This window comes from Canis lupus, chromosome 27 (genome assembly GCF_011100685.1).
Source record: "Canis lupus familiaris isolate Mischka breed German Shepherd chromosome 27, alternate assembly UU_Cfam_GSD_1.0, whole genome shotgun sequence".
NCBI lineage: Eukaryota > Metazoa > Chordata > Mammalia > Carnivora > Canidae > Canis > Canis lupus.
In genome coordinates, this window is record NC_049248.1 from 16,806,992 (window position 1) to 16,830,727 (window position 23,736).

General features: G+C 33.5%; 1 long non-coding RNA gene across 3 annotated transcripts in view; it reads left to right on the forward strand.

Annotated features, from left to right (window-relative positions):
- The window catches only part of LOC111092899, a 116,967-nt gene that overhangs the window by 25,089 nt on the left and 68,142 nt on the right, over positions 1–23,736 (forward strand). The window contains exons 4-5 of one of the 3 annotated variants that reach the window (XR_005379641.1): positions 307–375; positions 16,069–16,188. The exons of 1 other annotated variant lie outside the window; for it this stretch is intronic. This is a non-coding gene — a long non-coding RNA (uncharacterized LOC111092899). Of the gene's footprint in view, positions 1–306; positions 376–16,068; positions 16,189–23,736 lie in introns of those variants that run through there. One more of the 3 variants, XR_005379643.1, reaches the window with a different exon arrangement.

The window sequence follows — 23,736 nt, forward strand, 5'->3', positions numbered from 1 at the left end:
TTGGAGATATAGTGTTAAGATGTTTAAATCATATATTTCTTTGTCATTATAATTGCAAAACATTGTTGTTCCCACTTAAGAAAACTTAAAAATAATATCTAAAACTTTTTACCTCTATTGCCAGGTATTAGGGGGGCAGATTTACAATTCAAAAATTAGGTACTTTTTTTCTGTCTTTTCAGATTGGAAAATATCTTACATGCTAATAGTGAGCAAGCATTTAAAATTACAGAAAAATTCAAGACAAGTTTTGTGCTTCTTTTCAATATAATTTAATTAATATTGTGTCCTTATACTTCTTAATAGCGTATGTTCAAGTACATGATTCCATACTTCTATACATCTGAAGTAATGTACAATATCCATCATTTCTGTGTGAGTAGAGCCTATGTTTTTACATCCTTTCTATTTTGTTAAGTTGAAGTATTTGATTATATGTCACCCTTTCCGAATTTTATTCTTTCTAACTTGCATGAATTAGACTTTAGTCATACATGTTGCTAAAGCATACATCAAAAAGTCAAAGAGCTTCTGGTAAACACCTACTATACGGGGATCCCTGGGTGGCTCAGCGGTTTGGCGCCTGCCTTTGGCCCAGGGCGTGATCCTGGAGTCCCGGGATCGAGTTCCACGTCGGGCTCCCGGCATGGAGCCTGCTTCTCCCTCCTCCTGTGTCTCTGCCTCTCTCTGCCTCTCTCTCTCTCTCTCTCTCTCATAAATAAATAAATAAATCTAAAAAAAAAAAAAAAAACACCTACTATACCTTAAAAATAATATAGGATATAAAAAATAATATTACTTTGCCAAATATCTATTAAGTTACTACTTTGTTCCAAGCATTTAAAAATCTGAGTAATAAGAATGAAATACAAAACTTTCTTTCAGAGAGATCACAATTTAGCAGATACTCTGTTTATGCATACATATGTATGTGTATGATAAATATTACATGTGTGTATAGGAAAACAGCAATAACAACTAAGTTGTACAATTATTATGCATCAATGAAGATGACTTGGTCTTCATTATCTCATGTCGTTATCCTTACAATATTCTTATGAGGGTAATGTATTTTAACACACATTTTGATGATGAGAAAACTAGCAGGCACAGAGGCTTAGAAACTTCCTAAAGTTCAGTCAGACGTAATGACTCAAACATAAGCAGAGGCTCAACAAGATCTGTCTAACACTAAAACACTGTATCCATAATCACTTAACTGAGTCAGTCAAGTTTGATTTTGTGTGTGTGTATTTTTGTGATTTGTGTGTGTGTATTTGTATCAAGTGCGAGTGTGGTGTGAAAAGGCAGTGTCATGGGGCTGGTAGAAGACAGGAATAGCAATGATGAGGAAGGAAGGGAGGAATAGAAATGTCCTCAAATGGAGATAATATGAGATCTTTGGAAGTTGAAGTCTAAATAAGATTTACTAGACTCAAAAGGGGAGTTGGAAAAGAACATTATATTTTGGATAATGATGAAGGAAACAAGAGCAGAAATAATTGGAGTAGATGGGAGAGAATAAGTGGGATGTAAAGTTGGAAATTCATACTGAGACCAGATTTTAAGGAGCTTTGAATTCATACTTTAGTGTTTCTACTTGATCCTGTAGGCCTCAGGGAGTTCTTAAAATTTTGCAAATGGAGGAATGACTGAATTGCCAACATTTTAGAGAGTTCTGGCTGCAATATAGAGGATGAAGTAGAGTAAGTAAGAGGAGGAAGAATGGGGTGGTTAGACTAATCAAGTGAAATGTGATAGAGACGTAAATTAGACCACTGTCAATAGGAATGGATAAAAGGGAGCGTGAGCAGTATTTCAGTAACAAAATTGTTAGGACCTTGTGATGAATTAAACATGGGAGATGAGTAAAACAGACTCTGATATTTCTGGTTCAGCCTGAATGATGTTGCAATTAACAGATATAGAAAATAAAGAATGGGATGATTTGTGGCAGGAAAATGATGAAATAATCTACATGCATATCAAGCATAATGAAGAAGCTAATCAGAGAACAGATAAAGACAGTATATGATCACTTACTACACTGGTTGGTCAAGGCTATAAATTGAAAGGTTTTGGAGAGGTGGTGAATGAATCTCTGCCAGTAGGTTTAGCTCTTTCAGGGCTTTTCTTCATCCTTTTTACCATAATACTGTAGTTGCTATTTTGTAAGTCAAGGAACTAATATGATGCATTTTGACAACTTCTAAGTATGCCTTTTCAGATAGAAATTTGGGGAATGGGTGGGTTAGAGATTCAACAGACCCCCTATGAAAAAATCCTAGGCTAGTCCTATATATCGTACTTACCCAATCCCCATTTGTTCCTGCTATAATGCGAAGTTGTTGATGGAAATTTAGGTTCCAGACTTCAGCCATAATCCCTAGCTCTGTATAAAAAAAATTCAATAGATTTGGTTTCATCATTGTATGGCCAACAGAATAAGTGCCTACATGTCTTTTTAGGGAAGAACTAAGAAAACCATTGCTATAATTGTTTTCTGTTTTTTGTGATGTTTCAAGGTTCTTTAGAGAGAAGTGGCCTTTTAGTTAGCTGGTGAGGTCTGGTCTGAAAACAGATTTGAATCAGGAAATTGAGATTCTGACTTTTAATTGGGGTACCTGATCTCAGCTCTCAGCCTTCTAGTCAGTTATTCTTAGTCTCCCTCCCTCTCTCTCTCTATCTTTCTCTCTCCCTGTCTGAGATTTAGTCTTCTGCATTGCCACCAGATAGCCCAATTCTGTAATGGCATTCTCTAAACTTCAGAGGACAGTCACTACAGAACTCTTGGCAATTCTGGGGACTTTCTCATTAGAATCTTAACATCTTTGTAAATGGAGTGTCACTTGGGTCTTCTAGAACATCACCTCTTGTGTTTTCCAGTCTTTTACAGACTGGCATCCCCATTCTAGCATCTCTACTTTTCTGAGCTTTTGATCCTTCCTCCACTATTGACCACAGTAGGTCTGGTAATGTTTTTTTTTTCCCCAGCTTGCAAACAAATACAAACAACCCCCAAGTGCCCACTCCCATGTGTTGTTGAATCTTGTGTCATTGGTGAGTGCCCACTTATTCAGCTTTATATTCAACACTGACCTTTAATAAAGTGGAGTTTCCTGGTTTCCACTGGTGTATATCAGCTCAGTCCTACAGCTCCATTGACTTATATTTCTTTACATTTCTTAGGAGCCTAACATTTACCTAGCCTGGACATGCTGGTATTTCACAATATGAGAAGTTACAGTTCTAGTGAACAAAAGGAAAAGTGGCGGCAGATCCTGAGGAATGTGAACATTTACCTATAAAACCTCCACTTCATTTGAAGTCCCTTAGTAGTCTCCAACCAAGGCAGTTGGGATCTCTCTTTTAAAAATGAGATTTAGAGGGGATACCTGGGTGGCTCAGCGGTTTAGCGCCTGTCTTTGGTCCAGGGCACGATCCTGGAGTCCCGGGATCGAGTCCCGCGTCAGGCTCCCACCATGGAGCCTGCTTCACCCTCCTCCTGTGTCTCTGCCTCTCTCTCTCTCTCTCTCTCTCTCTGACTATCATAAATAAATAAATAAATCTTTAAAAAAATAAAAAATAAAAATAAATAAAAATGAGATTTAGAATACTTTAGCATGCCCAGTGGGTCCAGTGGAATCAGAAGATTCAAAGTTCTCCAGTGCACCAACCTAGTTATGCCCTCTCAAGTCACATGGTCCCACTTTTTCCCTGTCACCTCCCTGGCTATGGTATATGTGTATGATCATTTGATTTCCCATTAATCTGTACTACTATTATAATTAAATCATGCATTTAGTCATCAGCTGAGTGTGTTCTCCTGCTCTGAAATAGAGTCTCTTTATATGTTGCCATTCAGGACCTTTGACACTGATAATTTTATTTAAATTGTTAATTAGTAGATCTGTATCTGTCATTTTCTCTTTTCAGTGAATCAGTGATACTTATCAAAACTGTCAATTCCACAGTCCTTATAGTTATTTGTTTCTCTTTATCATTCAAATGCTCTAGACCAAGATTTGACAAACTTTGGTCCAGGGATTAAATTGGAACTATCACAAATTTTCACAAGTACAATTTTATTGGAAAACAGCCATGCCCATTTACTTATGTACTGTCTGTCTGTGGCTGCTCTTGGACTGCCAATAGCCGAATTCAGTACTTGATACCATATTATTTGCATAGCCTAAAATATTTCCTGTTTGGTTCCTACCAAAATTTTGCCCACTCCTACTGCACAACATTACTCCTTCTGGTGTAACCCTCCCCATTTTGATTCATGTTACATCACTATCACTTACCAGATGATTGTCATGGGCTTGTTCCCTAATTTTTCTAAACTTTACCGTTCTTATTTCTATGTAACTTGGAAAAAAGCTATTTTTTTATCATATTAGCACTATGGCAGGAAAGCACTATGTTACATCAAAAATAACTCAGATACAGTATCCAAAAAAGCAAAATTGAGAGGAAATTTAGACCGCTTCTGAACTGTTTCAAAAACGTACTGATGAGACATTTTATTGAATGCCACAAAACAACTTTTTTTTCTGTTCTTTCAATCACACACAAGAGTACTCTCTTAATCTCCTCAGAAATCTTAACTATCATCTCTTTCCCCTGTATTCTCTTCAAACTAACTTCTAAAAGTGATTTTCTTTGTGGTTTACTGACTCAATTCCTGTTACTCCTTTTCTTCCAGGCTTCCTATTCTATTCTGTCTACAATAAGCAGTGCTATGTTTATATGTTATTATAATAAATCAGTCATTTTCTCTGATTTATTTTAGCTTCACCATCATACTAATTAAACAAATCAAAACAACTCAGATGAGAGGAAGATTCTGCATACTTATATATGACAGATGTTTTTGCTCCTGTAACCCATTTCTCCTAGTAAAGTCTGTTTAATCTCCCCTATCATAGGCATATTCAAATTTGAGCCAAAGTCTCTTCTCCTCCAGCTAACTTGGTTCCTCTGAGAGATCCTGGACAATGCTTTCTTTCAGCCTGTGTGCTTCCAGAGATCTAGCTATATTTCAAGTATTTTGGAATTTGGAACTATTTTGGAATCAAAAACAGAAATGATAGAATTCAATTCCCACTTATTTGAGAATGTGTAAGATAAGAAAGCTGATGTTATAACCAAATCCTTTCTTCATGGTATCAAATCTCAATAAAACTGAAAGACATGTAGAATACCTCAGTTGACTATAGACTTCTCGAAAAATAGGCCATTAAAATAGCCTGATGATACAGAAAAACCAAATTTATTGCTTACTAAAGCAAAAATGACCACTACCTACTCAAAGTCTTAGTGGAGTCTCTGAATTCAGAGTTCAGTGGTAGATGGAATATTTATAAGATTTTGTGACTAGTTTTCAATGAAGAGGTCAAACTGGAAGAAGACAAAGGTTGTGATATAATAGTTTAGGTTTGATAGACACAACAGGGGCAGAGTTTGGAAGAGATGGCCTATTTAATAAAGTAAGTTGAGCAATCTATTATGATAAGGATAGTATTCTGAGGGTTAGTTGAGAAGTCTGTTTTTCATATAAATAGATATTCAGTAAGTTCCTGGAAAAGAAAAATGTTCAAATTATTTGTGGCTGTATCTTTCTGGGTTTTGTAGCCAAATTCTAAAGCTGTTCCCCAAGAATCTTGTCCCCGAATATTTAATCAAACATTAATCTAAGTACTTCTGTGAAGGGACTTTGAAGATATAAACAAAATTATTAACATTAAAATAGAGAGGGACAGATTATCCAACTGGGCAGAGTAGAATGACATGAGCCCTTAAAAAACAGAAATTTCTTCAGGTAGAGTCAGAGAGATGTGGTAAAATAGGAGAGAGGAGAGATGAACCCAAAGAGAGTGGGCAGAGAAATTTAAAGAATGAGAATGACTTGACCCACCATTGCTGGCTTTAAAGACAGAGGAAGAAAGAGGCACATAAAACATGGAATGTGAACTTTCTCTGGAAGCTGAGAAAGAAACAACAAAGGAAATGATGGGGACCTCAGTCTTATAGCTGTATGGTACTGAATTCTAACCACCTGAATGAATCTAGAAATACATTTTACTCCAAAGCCTCCAGAAAGCAATGGAATCATATGGATACTTTGATTCAGTTTTGTCAGACTTTAAAAGGAAACCAGTTGAGCCTTAGTATATTTTGTTCTGTGACCATAACACTGTGAGATAATAAATATGTGTTATGTTAAGTGACAAACTGTGGTAATCGGTTACAACAGCAATAGAAACTAATACCATGGGGAAAAACTATCTAGAATAGTAAACTTGTGTCAATGCAAACTAAAGACTGTCAAATAATTGTATAAAAAGCCTTACTATAAAAAATGTATAAAAAGTTAAATAATTGTATTAAAAGACTTAGTTCTCAATTAACTTTGTGGCTGCAGTTGGTTTCATTTCAGTTCTCCCCTTTAAACACAAAAATCCTGGCCTAGCACCAGTTTCTAACTAAATTTATCCCATGCATTCTGAAGTCTACAAGGCAATAAGAAAGTTAATTCTACACTCAGTAATGAAAATTAAACAGGGTCTGATTCTTGACTTAAAACTCTGAGGACCTCATGATTAAGTGTGAGGAATTCCTTTATTCCCATGTACAAGAACCTTGCTTGTTAGAGATCTGATTTCAAGAGATGGAAACTTAATCTGTATTACCTCCTGCTCCCCAAATCCACCCTGATATCTTCATTATGTACTGTTTGGACTCAGTTTCTTTTTATCACTTTCCTGTCCTTAAGTGTTTTTCCTAATATTGAAGTGGGGAATATAAAAAAAAAAATAGTGAAAGGGATCATAGAGGAAAGGAGAGAAAATGAGTGGGAAAAATCAGAGGAGGTGAGACTGTTAACTCTGGGAAACGAACAAGGAGTAGTGGAAGGGTAGGTGGGCAGGGGGGATGGGGTGACTGAGTGACAGGCATTGAGGGGAGCATTTGACAGGATGAGGACTGTTATACTATATGTTGGCAAATCGAACTCCAATAAAAAAATATACAAAAAAAATCGCAGCTTCCTGGGTCCATTTAGAAAAAAAAAAAAAGAAAAGAAAAGGAAATTTAGAAGTCACTTGGGTTTGAAACAACAGTTAAATTTTTTCCCTCAGCTTTTGGCTATAATCGCTGCCATATTGATTGGATTCAGGGGTAACTGACCTTCCACATTACCGATTACCATTGACAAATAGCCATCCAAAGGAATCCCCCAGACCTAAACACACATGTGGAATTTTTTCCTGATGGCATATTATTATGCATTGAACATGTGTTTACTGCAGTAGATAGCTACCTATCAAATTGCGTAACCAATCAATGGCTGCCAGGTATTTTGTCATAAAACAAAGACATGTAATATGCAAAATTTATTTTTAATGTGAAATTTCAGACACTCAATCTTCACCATTTTTATGCTTCTAAGATTTGCTACCTCTTGCATTTCAGTAAGAGATTCTATCAACAGCATAGTTTTTCCTCATCTCTAATACAGCACTTTCTAAGAATATCTCCATTTTTGTAAGGAGCATGTAGTTTCTACTAATTTAAAAGCAGCAATATTCAAAGCTGCTTGCTTTTTGCCTTACTGAGGCATCCCAGGATCCAGTGGAAATTATCTTTCCTACTAAACAAGCAAAAATCCCTGAATAAGTACATTCCTGTCTTCCACTGAGATCCTTTTCCTTTCTAGAGATTACCACAAATTCTTAGAAAATAGAAGATAAAAAAAAATGAAGCTTGCACATTAATAAAGCATTTTACTATGCTTCCTTAATTTTGTGAATTCATAATGCTGTATATCAATTACATCTGGTAGTCTCTAAAATAATAGTTCTATAGCAGAGTATATAGCCAATTTCTATATGACTTACAATGTTTTAGAGACAATCAGAACTCATGTCTTGTCAAACACTTATTTTCTAAAAATATAATTCCAAGAACTGTTTAAAATGAAAATGTACCCTTAACTAATCATGTATTTTTGACCAGTGTTGTGATTTAAATTAAAAGTTGTTCCCCTATGTAACCCACACATAGAAGTTCATCTCAGCATTGCATTAAATTCAAAAGAAATAGTAGACACCTATTTATCCACTCACTTCCAAAGAGAAATGGAAAGAAAATGAAATACTATTAAATCTCATAACAAAACAAACAAAATCTCAAATCCACCCTGGTACACTGACTCAAATTATTATTATTATTATTTTAAATGAAGATTTTTTTTAAAAAGATTTTATTTATTCATGACACAGAGAGAGAGGCAGAGACACAGGCAGGGGGAGAAGCAGGCTCCATGCAAAGAGCCTGATGTGGGACTCAATCCCAGGTCTCCAGGATCACACCCTGAGCTGAAGGCAGATGCTCAACTGCTGAGCCACCCAGGCATCCCCATTGACTGAAATTATATTCTTACTCAAATGATGTTTTCATTTAAAGGTTTAGGGTAGCTGCTCAAAATTTCTTTCCCACTGCTTTCTCTCTTTTTCTTTCTCTCTCTCTTGTTCTCCTTTCCTTAACTCTATTCTATGCTGTTTTATTCTCTCGTTCATTCTTTCTTTTCAGTCTCCAATGAGAGGATACAATTTTTTTTATTTAAGAGGTGAAAAATAGTATCTACCGTATGATACAGCTTTGGAGATCACATACAATAATGATTATTAATGATTATTTCCACTAGCACTCTGTCTCTTATTTAGTAACAGTTACATAAATTTTATCTATCATTAGTAATACATATGTGGATAGAATCACTTATTTTATTTTTTAAAGATTTTATTTATTTATTTATTTATTTATTTATTTATTTATTTATTTATGAGAGAGTGTGTGACTGAGGGAGTAGTAGTTGGGGAGGGAGAGGGAGAGAGAATTTCAAACAGACTCCATGCTCAGTGTGGGGCTCAATCCCAGGACCCTGAGATCACAACCTGAACTAAAACCAAGAGTTGAATGCTTAACCTAACTGAGCACACCAGGCGCTCATATAGTCATTTATTTTAAAAACCATATGGTTTATAATTCAATTAAATTTACATTTTAATTGAATATCTTTACATGATAGAATAGTAAAATTGATCATACAATTAGCAGCTTTAAGGAAAAAATAATATTTGAATATATCTAAATATTTTAGTTCAAAAGATCTTTAGTTCTTTAAGCTATTTAAGACAAGATCTTTTATTCTTATCTTTAGTTCACAAGATAAGATTCATTTATTTTCCCTATCTATAATACTAACTTTATACCTATTATGCACTAATATGTTGGATATTACATATAGATGAAAAAGAAATTAGTATATGCCCAGACAGTTTATGGTCTATTGTATAAAAAATGATAAAAAGTTCACAAATAAGTGCAAACTACTAAGAAAGAAATATAAATAGTTGTGTGTTGGGGAATATGAACTTAGAATGTAAACAGAAGGCCTACTAAGGAGACAATGTTGAAATTGAGAAACAAAAATGTGGAAAGGGCAAGTCATACCACAAATAAAGGATCACATTAGCATAGTAGAAAGATCTTAGAGTTAAATTGTTTCATGTTTTCTAACGGTTCATAAAATAAAATTTATTATGTTTAAAATTGTAGTATAAACCAACTATAATCAATGACATTAGATATTTTGCTTACTTATGAAATTAAGCTATTATTCATACTTACATTCACATAATACCTTTAGTTGCCAAGCTCTAAATTTGTTTCATAGCACTAATATATATTTCAATATTACTGTGCTATAAATGCATCATATAGTATTGTTCTATCTATATAGCATTATATATTATATTATATTATATTATATTATATTATATTATATTATTATATTATATTATATTATATTATATTATATTATACTCTACATGTGTATGTATGACAAACATATCAATATTAGCAACTACTCGGGATCCCTGGGTGGCTCAGCGGTTTAGCGCCTGCCTTCCGCCCAGGGCGCATTCCTGGGGTCCTGGGATCGAGTCCCGCGTCGGGCTCCCGGTATGGAGCCTGCTTCTCCCTCTGCCTGTGTCTCTGCCTCTCTCTCTCTCTCTCTAAATCTATCATGAATAAATAAATAAAAATCTTAAAAAAAATATTAGCAACTACTATTTAGTTATTTAGTAGTAATTAGAGTAAACATTTTCCTTCAAACTTGGTCGATTTTAAGAAAACGACTCAGAAAACAAGAAAATTACTCATGATAAATGGTGAGATAGGACAGCTGCTATATTAAATATTTCTTACCCTTTACACTAATACTTCGTGTATAAAGTTACTTTTCCTTTAGAATGAATAACCTGCCAGAAGTTGTTCTATACATGAAACACAACTTTCCTGTTCCTCTAGATTGCTTGAGATCAGCCAATATGGTTCATAAAATGCACATCATTTGGAAATTTCTGTTTGAGACATTCCTAGCCATTCCTTCAAGAAGCAGCAGCTAGCATTTGATTAGATTTAACTGTACAAAAATTTAAAGATCATTAAATGGAAAAATTGTGGCCTAATCAGGAAATTATATATATTTTGGTTATATTTATCCTGACACAAATATTGCCTCTTTTCAACTTCAAATAAACTTTTAAAAATTGACTTATATATAATATCTTTTTCTCTAAGCTTTTTTTTTTAGATCAACAGTCTTAACTGTTACACTGATTAAGACAATAAATAGTTCAGGAAGTCTCTGGGTACTTAAATAATGACAGTTTTGTTTCTGTCACCAATTTTATCCTTGTAAAAATCTGTTCTTTCTTCCATTAATGAGCTCATCCAATTTCCAGCTAAACCCCTCTTTTCTTTTCTCTAACCAGTTTGATTTAAAAGTAACAGATTCCTCAGCTGCCAAATATTAAAAGAATGAAACCAGATATTTAAATCCCTGTGACATATATTTGACTTGTTTGGGGATATCAGAAATATTTGTTACCCCAGTTTTCTTTCTTTGAAAAACCAGATAGGATAAACTGCATGTCTAAAATACAAATTCTTATATTTCTGTGAAAATGCAGCTGTAGATGTCATCATGAGTAGGGACTTTTATAGTGTCATAAAAATTCAGTGTCACTATAAATTTATGCTGCTGAAAATGTCGACATTTATGGCAACTTCTACAAGGACATATTTTAAAATGATACTAAAACTTGATGCAGCAACTTTTATTTAGTTAAAAAGTAAGATTATAGAACAAAAACATTTACTCTAATTTTTGAACCTATCAATATGGATGATTAATTTTTAAAATTTTCAAATCATATCATGGTTTGATGGGTACTTAAAAATCAAAGCACTCAAAATTAAAAAGCATGAAAGCATGTTCATGTATTATTCAAATTAACAGTTAATTGCTGCATATAATTAATATTCATTTACAATGCATTTAGTACAGACTTTTGATACCTGATAAAATTATTAATGATGCAAGCATACGATGATGCTTATTTAAGAATTATAGATAATCATAGATTTATATCTGCAATCTATTTTCCCTCATTTTGTATCCCAGGGCAAGCACAGTGACTATCTTGATTAATAAATTTTTAAAAATCATTTAAAAAATCACAAAAGGATTGTCCGAATCGACCAATTCATGAGGAAGAATTTTCACCTTTTTAGCCATAGAAGTTCCTTTGCAATGAGGAAGGGTAGCCTCATTAAATGATCTAATTTGGGCAACTGCAGAAAAAAAAAAGAGAAATTTCACCTTTAAACGCAATTCTAAATCAGAAAAGCTGCTGTGGACTTAGTAGGCAGATTTTGACCGTGCTAGTGGTTAGGTGGGAAACTTTGGCAACGACTAACACACACCAGCCTTACCCAGTAAAAAATCCTATCTTCAGAATTAGGGATGCAGAAAGCTCTAGTTCAATCCTCGGAGACAGGCCCTCTTTGGCTCAGACATCATGTTACAGTTTCTACGTATGTGCTATGTAAGCATTTTCTGAGGTCAAATGCTCACATTTACCTAAGTATGGTATCTGAGTAATTTTATTTTTCCAAAGTTTCTATCCTGAAAATGTGCTTTTGTGAAGTATTTGTGAAGTATAAGTGATACTGGTTAGGATGCCTGGGTCACAAACTGATACAATACTATAAATGTTACCAGTATATTTTTATATGACTTGCTAGCAAGTCTATACTTGGATTTGGTGAAGTTACCAACCTGGAACTATTACTGGAGTAGAAAAACAAAAACAAAAACAAAACAAAACAAAACAAAAACAAAATTAAACCTCCAATAAAAGCCTGCTTTCTCTAACCAAAGGACTAGAAAAGGGGCAACCTAGCAAGACAGAACACTTTTAAACAGTAATTACCCTGTTCTTGCCACAGAGGGGGGGAAATGTAGGTAATGCCAGAGAAGATCTAGTTAGAAGCCAAGACATTTATCTCTACTGAGTGGTTACAAAGTCCTCTTTTCTACCCATAGTATCAGTGGAGATCACGCGAGAAGCCTCCACCCCCGCTCACAGTCATGGGGCATCCTTCCTCTGCTCTTCACAAGGTGTCAGAAAAGTCCTAGTGAAGAGTGAGAATTGAAAATGGGTGTCAGACAAGAACTTGTACCCAAAGATTTAGAGCAGCACTATTCACAATAACAAAAAAATGGAAACAACCCAAATGCCCAACAATGAATGAATGGAGACACAGAATGTAACATAGTCATACAATAACATACTATTTAGCCATAAAGAAGAATCAAGCACTGATACATGCTATGACATTCATAAACCCTAAAAACATCACCCTAACCAAAAGAAGCCAGACAAAATATTCACATACAGTTTGATTCCATTTATATTAAGTGTTCAGAATAGAAAAATCTGAAAGTCAGAAAGCAAATCAACGGTTGGCAGCAGCTATAGAGAGGGAAGAATGATGACAGATTTCCTAATGGGCATGGGATTTCCCTTTGAGGTGATAAAAATATTTTGGAATTATGTAGATGTGATGACGGCACAACATTGTGAACCTCCTAGATGGCACTGAGTCATACACTTTAAAATGACTTAAATGATAAATTTTATATTATATCTATTTTATCACAATAAAACTGTACATTTAAGCCCTAATAGTCATTAATTACATTCAATTTAAATGATCTGAATACAATTAATAGACAGAAACTGACAGAACAGATCAAAAAGTGTGACCCAACTATGTGCTATTTATAAATAAATCAAATATAATGATATGAGCAATCTGAAAGTAAAAGGATGAAATTATATACTATATATATAGTTTATATATGTACTATATGTACTATATAGTTGTATATATACTATATATAGTTTATATGTACTGTATATACTATATACTACAGATATACTATATATGTTCACATATATAATGCAAATAATTTCATATATATATAATGCAAACATTATTTGAAAGAAAACAGTAATGAAAAGAAAAAAATTAGGGATGCTTGGGTGGCTCAGTGTTTGAGCATCTGCCTTTGGTTCAGGGTGTGATCCTGGGGTCCTGGGATTGAGATCCGCATCAGGCTCCCTGTGGGGATCCTGCTTCTCCCTCTGCCTATGTCTCTGCCTCTCTCTGTGTGCCTGTCATGAATGGATAAGAAAAACTCTTAAAAAAATAAAAAGAAAAGAAAAAATAAAGCAGTAATAGCTATATTAATATCAAATAAAGATACTTCAAGACAAAATTATCAGAGACCAAGAGGAATAATATTTAATGATACCAGCCCTATTTGTTGAAAAGGCTATATTTTCTCATGGAATCACCTTGGCACCACTGTAGAACAACCAATAAAAAATTGTAAGGGTTTATTCTTTGGACTCTCATTTCTGATCCATTGGTCTATATGTCTCTCATTATCCTAGTACAACAGGCAATTGTAGAGATATGTTTTTCCATTCACCTTTTGCTGGATATTTAAACTGTTTCTATTTTGGGGGCACTTGGATGGCTCAGTCAATAAAATGTCTGACTCGGTTTCAGCTCAGGTCATGATCTCAGGGTTGTGGGATCAAGCCCTACATCAGGCTCTATGCTCAGCAAGGAGTCTCCTTGGGATTCTCTCTCTCCTTCTCCCTCTGTTCTTCACTCCACTCACTCTCTCTCTCTAACACTTATTTATTATATTTATTTTTATATTTATATAATTATATTTATATAATAATCTATTATATGTTATATATTTAATATGCTTATACTTACATTTAATCTACATTTATTTATAATAAATATATAGATATAAAATATTAATAAATAGAATATATTTATTATATATTTATTATTTTTTATAAAAATAAAATAAATTGTCTCTACTTTTTGGCTATGGCAAATAATGATGCTGTGAACATTCATATACAAGTCTTAGTGTGGGTATAAGCATTTATTTCTCTTGTGTAAAGACCTGGGAGTGAAATTGCTGAGTCATATGGTTACTATATTTAGTCCTCTAAGGTACTATCAGACTACCATCCAAAGTGTCTATGCCATTTTATATTCCCATCAACAATGTATGAGGGTTTTGGTTTCTCCTTGTCTTTGCCAGCAATTGTTACTACGTTTTTCAATATAGCCAGTCTACTGGATAAAAAGATGTGTCTCATAGTGATGTTATTTTTCATTTCCTTAATGACTACTTGAGCATTTGTTATGTGTTTATTAGCCATTGTGTATCTTCTTTGGTTAAATGGTCATTCAAATCATTAGCTCATTAAAAAAAAATGTGTTTGCCTTCTATTTTGTTCCTTATATCTTCTACATGGAAGTCCTTTATCACATATAAAGATTTGTGGATATATTCTCAAAGATTGTAGCTTGTGTTTTGCTTTTATATGTTGTCTTTTGAAGCATTCAGGTTTTAATTTTGATTAAGTATAAATCATCATTGTTTTTCTCTTTCATGCATCTTGGTTTTCTTTTCTTTTTTTTTTTTTTAAGAGAAAGACAGAGAGAGAGAGAGAGGTGCAGAGACATAGCAGAGGGAAAAGCAGGCTCCCACTGGGGAGCCTGATGCATGACTCAATCCTACAACCAGGGATCACACCCTGAGCCAAAGGCAGATGCTCAACCGCTGAGCCACCCAGGCGTCCTGAATTGATTGTTTTTCTATTATACCTAATAACTTTGCCTGACCCAAGATCATGAAGATATCCTAAATTTTATGCTAAAAGTTGAATAATTTTAGGTTTTTACATTTAGATCTATGAGTTAATCTTTATAAGTGCTGTAAATTAATAACATAAATTCATACTTTTGCATATATTTATCCAAATGTACAAGCACTATTTGTTGAAAAGATTGTCTTTTCCCATGGAGTCATCTTGGTATCCTTGTAAAATACCAACCAATCATAAACGTAAGGGTTTATTTTATTACACTGAGACCTTTGATTCTGTTTCATTGGCCATTTGTCTATCATTACCTTTGTACCACATTGTCTTGATTACTGTAGCTCTATAAAATATTTGAAATCAGGATGTATAGTCCTCCAAATTTTGTCTTATTGGCAATTGATTTGGCTATTTTAGATACTTTGGCATGTCCAAATAAGTTTTAGAATTATCTTACCAATTTCTGTCAATGGGCCTGCTGGAATTATGATAGAGATTGCATTGGGAATCTATAAATCAATTTGAGAGAAATTATCATCTTATAAATATTGAGTCTTCTAATCCATAAAATGTGTTATCTCTCCTTTTGTTTAAATGTTCTTTGATATCCTTCAATAATATACGGAGCTGTCGGTGTATAAATATTGAACTTATTTGTTAAGTTCAGTGCTTTGTTAAATTTAATATGATATTCCTAAATATTTCATTTTTTGTCATTCTGAAAGAGTATTATTTTCTTAACTTCATTTTCATAGAGCCCATTGGTAGTATACAGAAGTGCAATTGATTTTTATTTATTGATCTTGCATCTTACTACACTGATGAACTAGTTTATTAGTTATAGTAGTTGTGCATATCTTTTTTCTACATAGAGAATCATATAGTGAATAGATGCAGATTTTATTCTTTCATTCCATCATGGATTTCTTTTATTTCCTTTTCTTTTTAGACTATAGTGACTTGAGCATCCAGTACAATGGTAAAGAGAAGAGATTCATTTACTTTTCCATCTTAGAGGTAAAGATCACCTCTGTATGATGCTAGCTATAGGTTTTAAGAGACTCTTGACTTGAAAAAAATTCTCCTTTCTTAATTTATTGTTAATCTTTTAGCATAAATGAGTCTGGATTTGTCAAATCCTTTTTCTACATCTACTATAAAAGAAATAAATTATTAAGAATCTGGGAACTTTTGGGGCGCGTTGGTGGCTCAGTTGTTTGAGCATCTGGCTCTTTCAGCTCAGGTCATGATCTCAGGGTGGCCCGATAGAGCCACATGTTGAGCTCTACACTGGGTGTGGAGCCTGCTTAAGATTCTGTCTCTCTCTCTCTCTCTCTCTCTTCTTCTTCCTCTCCCCCCTCACTCTCTCAAATAAATAAATCTTTTAAAGAAATCTAGAAACTTTCTGTATACACAAGAGATTTATTGGTGAAGAATTATAAAAAGTTTGGGAATTAATTTGAAAAATTAAAGCCATATGTTTGCATGATTTGGTTAGGCATTGATTCTAAGTTTCCAGTCTTATCAGAAAAGATAGAAGAGTTTTTTTATCCTTCTTATTACATTTATATTTGTATTAGGATTCCTAGGATTACTTAAAATTAAAGCCCAAACCAGTGATTTATTAATAAAAAGTCATAGTTCTCTCCAACTATGCTAACAATGAGTGGAATCATTTTTATGTCATTTCTTACGATGCCAGATAGACATTGAGGAACTTATTTATAGCATGATGATTTAAAAATGTTTAGTTTCTATTTAAAAATTCTAGAATATAGCAGTATTATCTTAATTGTATTCATCCATATAGCTATGATTTTATGATAATACTGGATTTCTATGTATGATAGTGACCTTTTTTGTTTTTAAAGAAGTGTATTGGCATAATTGTGAATAGCTGTGAATAAAAAATGAGTGAAAAAGGTACTTTTTGTAAGGGAGTTGGTGATGGATATGGGAAAATTTTTGACGATGATACAACAAGAAATCTAGTATTGGGAAGCAATGTCTTAGTGTAAAAAATGAATGGTGATGGTAGTCTTAAAGATTAATAACTAATAGTAAGTTTCAATGATATTGAGGAAATACAGGATAAAAAATTGATGAGTCTAAATGAAACTAGGGTAAGTTTAAAGAATAGTATAAAGATAAAGGCTAATTCACACACAGAGATACACTAAATGAAAGCATATTATTCTTTAATTAATAATATAACTTGGATATTTTTCTGTGTCCAATATATAAAACTGGGTCTTTGTTTCCCCCTTTACACTTCAGAGGCAGATTGTTGAGTTAATTACATCTTTAGTTCATGGCATGATAACTTCATCAGTTTTCAAGCCTTTTGCATTTTTAAATATTTTCCCTATATCTTCAGTTTCACAGAATCACTAACACTCCCCAAATAACATTTATTCTAATATATTTTAAATATACACTTGGATATGTATATGTATATAAAGTGAAATAAATAGCTTTATGTTTTAGATGTATTTGTGCTTGTTTAGTTTACAAAATTGTATTTGTTGTAGGTCTTATGCTACCTAGTTTCTTTTTCATGCAAAAACTGAGTTTTTAAGATCAACTCTTAGCACTTCTAAATGCTTTGTCATATTTCCCTTTTTCTCAAAAAGCTGAAATATGGTTAAGGTCTTTGCACAAGTCATAGTCTCCACCTTCAATCAGTTTTCCCTTAAAGATGCTAGAGAACATAAAGACGCTGAAGTAGTGTCTCAATGCCATTTAACTAATTAACTATAAATTACTCTGAAAATTATGCACTTTAAAATTCTAAGTTTTAATACAAAATTGATCCAAACATTGTCTGTCCTACTTAGGTAATGTGAATGAATTTCTTTGATAATATCAGTTCCTATATAATTTACCAATGAAAATTATACTTTTTAATTGAATACCTTTGTTATGTACTTGGACTTGGAAGACTTCTGGTGCAAGTGCAGAAACATTTCTGAGGGCAGCCCAGGTGGCTCAGTGGTTTAGTGCCACCTTCAGCCCAGGGCCTGATCCTGGAGACCCACCCAGGATCAAGTCCCACATCAGGCTCCCTGAATGAGCCTGCTTCTCCCTCTGCTTGTGTCTCTGCCTCTCTCTCTCTTACTCTCTCTCTGTCTCTCATGAATAAATAAATAAAATCTTAAAAAAAAAAAAAAACATTTCTGAGTGCCTGTCTCCATGTGCTATTTTTTTCTTTGAAGTCAATTAGTTTATAAAAACCACAGTGTCTTAGTGCAAATTGTATTTGCATTCAAGAAAAATATTCAATGCACATAATTTAAAATGGTGTTTTAAAACAATTAAAGTAATAACATAAAGGCCAGTGTAGCCAGTAAACTTTTTCTTATAGTCTATTTTCTTATTTATACACACTTGTATATTACTTATTTGACAATTTAGCATAGAAAGCCTGTTTGGATTTTTATTATCATTACTAGATTTTTATTAACTTGACTTTTATTAATGCTTCATATAAGAAAATTATTTACATAGTATAACTTTTTTTTGTTTCTTACTTAGTCACTGCCTTGAGTCTAGACTTTAGAGCATAAGTCACACTCTAAGCCTACTTCAACTTGGTCTAGTGCATTGATCCCCCTTCAAATGTTCATACTGGGAGAGCCATCTAACCTCTCTATGTGCTAATTTTCCTATTTAGAAAATATGGGCAGCAATAATATGCTCTTCAGAAGACTTCAAAGAGGTTATAACAATGTCCAAGACATAGTATGAGCATAGCAAAGTAATAATTATTGTATTAAATGATGAAAAGTATCTAAACAAGCACTTAAAATATGCAAATAAGCCAACACTATGTTTATTTTTCTTTATCATTTTACATTGAATAGGAGAGAGTATGATCAACGAAGACTAGAACCTCTCCCAATTTAACTTCTACCTCACTGACATTTAAAACCTCTGCATTCATCTAATTCCTAGTTTCTTACTGGAACTTTTAACCACTTTGGATTTTTCTTTTTAAAGCATATATAGGAGCTCTTTCCATTACTTTTAAATTCTAAACTATTTTCCATTCATTATATAACCTAAAGATTTATGTTACTGTGTGTTAAATAACAAGATTAAGAATGGTCACTTGAAGTTATCCCAGATACAGAAATAATAAATCTAAATATTACAGTTATGATTTATAATTAATACCCCACCACTGTAACTTCTATTTTTCATTAACATTTTACCCTTTATTTGTAAACTGGACATTCCTCTGATAAGAATATTATTCCAGATTTAATAGGGGATGAAATTTGTAAAGAAACTTGATATGCCAAAGAACAAATTACACTAATATGTGTCCACAACGTCATGTAGACCAGACATAAAAGCCTACAACCTCTGCTGTTTCTGTTAAATGCAAGAGGCTGTGACCATATGTGTAATTATGTAGGATTGCCTCAGAAACATTCCCTAACATCAATATGAGTGACAGTCTGCAACACTTATCTCAAAGCTGTCATTACCTGAAAGAGGCATTTTTCTCATCAGAACCTGGTAGCTACATATAACAGGAGTTTCCAAGCAAAGATTTTTATATCTGTTAAAATTATTTAAAACATTTTAACAGAATTTCTAATGCATGTACTTAATTGACCACAGTTATGTCACCCCATGCCTAGGACTCAAATGAGTCAAACTGTGTTACTGGAATTGAACAGAAATTCAAAAAGCCTATATATTCTCTCTTTTTCTTCTGGTAGTTCATTGGTTCTACTTCTAGCTATGGTTGGCGACCTGTTCCACACCAATCTTCCCATAGCATTTCCACTGAGAATAATAAAATTTACTAAATTAAATGTGTGTATATGTATACATATGATTATATATTATCTATATTTACACTATAATTATATATGCAATATATTATATAAAATATATGCTACATTATATATATATTTGCAAATATACTGATATAGTGCAAATAAGTGTATATGCAAATATGTATGTATGTGCATATGTATGTATGTTTGAGATTTACATATATATATTTAAAGGCATCAGAGAGAGCTATCTGGGTGGCAACGACTGCAGGCCAAGATAAAATTATAGAAATAAAGGAAGAAGCCCAATAGAGAGCCATACATTGGCACCACAATTTCTGTAATGGTTTGTTTTTTCTATTTTTTGTGGGTTTTTGTTTTTGTTTTTGCTGATTTCAAATTTGTAGTCAAGAGATTGAGAAGAAAAAAAAAAGAGAGATTGAGAAGATTTTGACAGTTTCATGAGGATAGAGATACAAAAATTGGAGTCCAGGATTCACCAAGGAGTGAGGTCCTGATGAAGTCTATGGACTTGAGGATGGGATTCTGAGGGGTTACCTTGAATGAACAAGATAAACAGGGCTTAGACTTGTCCTTGCAAGGACTAAAGCCAGTTTTCATATCAGCTCAATATCCGACTAAGTAAAGGTGATATGCTTCCAATTTAGCCTAATGCCAAAATTAAAACTTGATCTGTCAAAGAAGATAGTATAATCCAGAGCTTTATATTTTCCCTAAATATTTTCATTCTCAAAGGCCACCATTCAATTAAAAAATCAACCAGGTGTATACAAAACTAAGAGTAAAAAAAAAACAACAGATCAAAGACTTTTTTTTTAAAGACTTTTAAGTAAAAATGTGCTTACTGTGTTCAGTACAATGCAGAAGTTTTGCAAATAATTCAAAACCATAAAAAATGGAAATTTTATGAAAAATACAATAACTAAAATTCAGAACTCTGTGAATAGGTTTAATAGCCATTAAAGACAATGGAAGAGAGAATTAGAACAAAATATTCAGTTTGAAGCATGAAGGGATAAAAGAATGTATAATACAAAAAAGAATGCAAAAGACATACTTTGTGAAGAGATCTAAAATCATATATGTCAGAAGGAAAGTAAAGAGAAAAACATAAGAATAAAGAGATAAGGCCCCAAATTTTGCAAAATTATGAGATACATCAAACACAGATTCATGAAACTCTAAGAACCCGCAGAACACCACATGAAGGCACCAAATACAAAACTAGTATTTAAAAAGCAGCATAGTGGTGTGCCTGGGTGGCTCAGTAGGTTCAGTGTCCACCTTCGGCTCAAGTCATGATCCCAGAGTCCTGGATGGAACCCCACCTTGGCCTCTGCTCAGCAGGGAGCCTGCTTCTCCCTCTTCCTCTACCTGCTTCTCCATCTGCTTCTGCTCTCTCTCTGTTAAATAAATAAATAAATAAATAAATAAATAAATAAATAAATAAATAAAATAAATAAATATTTAAAAAAACAAACAAATGAATAGTGGCATAGAGATGATTTTGAAAGCAGTCAAGGAAAAGGGAGTCTATTAGCTTTCTATTAGCAACAATAATAATAGCTGAGTTCTCAAAAGATACAATTAAACCAAAGAACACCAGAATTCTGTCTGAAAAATGCTAGGGAAAACAAATGCCAGTGTATAATTCTGTACCAAACAAAATGTTCTTGACAATGAAGGAAAAAATAAATATGTTTCCAGGGAAAAAAATATGTTATTTAGGGCATTTCCCCCCCACACACCTTGCCTGGCTAAAATATGCTGCATATTAAATACAGATCAAAACTAGCATATGTGTTTCTGGTGGTCAAAAAATATAAAAATAGTTATTCACTGGAAAACTGAAAAAAAAAAAGCTCTAATTTTCAAGCTTGAAGCATATCACAGAACAGGGCTATCAAACATATGCTATGGTTGAGTCTGCATCCTCTAAGTCTCTGATTCAGCATTAAATATTTTCCCTCTCTACCCATCTAGGGCCTACTATTTCAGATTAAAGTTCCATTAGTAAAGGATCAGTTGCATTTTTCTCCAGTTCTCCACCCTCGTCCTTATATAACCATATTCTGCTTTGCTAGCTAGTTTGGAATACTTAAAGGATGAGAGGGGGGAAAAAAAGGAAAAACGGTAAGAGCAAAGTAAAAGTTGTCTTACTTGGATGGTGCCCTGTAAGCGGTCTGTTTCTCTGAACCTGGCAGAAGTTTAAATCTGATTCTTCTTTTGCAAAGATTCTCTTATAGGTTCTCTAAGATTTGGTGATACCCTGTCCTCTGATGATCCCTTTTGCAAGATGATTCCTTTATCATCCCCTAGGATTTCTCTTCCAGTGTTTTCTAAGTATTTCTGTCCTCTGAGTAGTCTTTTTAAAATGAATCCAAGATGATTCTTAATCAACACTCCCTTTCATGTGGCCCACATCTGGTGCCTGGGAATAGTTGCATCCTTATTCCAGCAAATTAAGAGTGTAGTTCCATACTACTGTACAGGTAATCTCTTGACTCCACCACTATCAGAGATAATCTCTTGTTTCTAAATTTCTCAGGCAAGCGGCAGACCCTAGTATACCATGTGTTCTAAACACAGGGTAGGATACTTCCTGGAAGCATCACATTCCATCAGCCTGGGTGAAAGTTTCTCACAGATCACTTTTCTTAAAGGATATCCTCCTCACACACAAACACAAAATTATTTTTTGTCTATATTCTGACCCCTTTTTTAGTCCTTAATATGGCTGAGTGTTTCAAGTGTTGTGAAATTTCATGTGAAAATTGGAAAATGTATATTTTACTACTCAGTTGAGAACTTAACTGTCTTGTTTCCATGTCTATGGATTTCCATGTCCTATTTTCATTGGCTTTTTCTCTATATTTTTGAATGGTTGAATGAAAACGTATTTTAATTTTGAAACAAGAGTTTCTGAACACTTGCTTTCTATATTAAATGTAAATAATTTAGTATATTTAAATTCTTCCACCATGCAATATAATCAAAACAAATACATTTAACTACAGGAAGATGCTTATTTTAAGACTTAGGAGACAGAGATTTATGGTTTTTAACTTCACTTAAGTCCAAAATAAATAGTATTCCTATTTCAAATTAAGAGTCAAGAAATAGTGATTTTCACTATTTTCACTATTTTCACTGGAAAGAAAAATAGAGTCCCAGGTCCCATCAATGATCACAGAAAATTCGTCAGAGAATTTACTTGAGAGACAAAGGAAGAAGAAGTTGGCAAAGTAAAATAGTCCAGATAGGTATCCCAAGTTGTGATGCTTACCCAAAGTAAGGCTATTTGGAATTTTGTCTATCATTACTGTCAAGTAATTGTGACATAGCTTCTCCAGTAAAGTGTAGCTTTGAGTACAGTAAACCTATTTTACACATCAGTGCGTTAAAGAGCATACCTCTATAAAATATGATCATCATGGTTGTCATCATATCAGTGAAAAAAATGTGGAGAAAGCCATAAAGGAAAGTTTACTGAGCATATCATAAGGGGGAAAGGGGAAAACCTTTCATAAACTGAAGGCATATACTAGAGCAACAAATTCAAGCCTTACCTTGTGATCATTTCATGAACTCACCTTACACAATTCTGTTCACACCAACCAACTTGAAGGAAACAAATGAACCTCATAAGAATTCCTTGCAATTTTGAGGTGTATCTACTAACATTCATAACTGTAAGAGTTTTGTAATCTGGGTAATCCTGAGTGGCTGATAAAATAATGATCTATACATTTCTTGCATTTACTCTTAAAAGCTAGAAATTGAGTGTCCCTACAGTATATACCCAC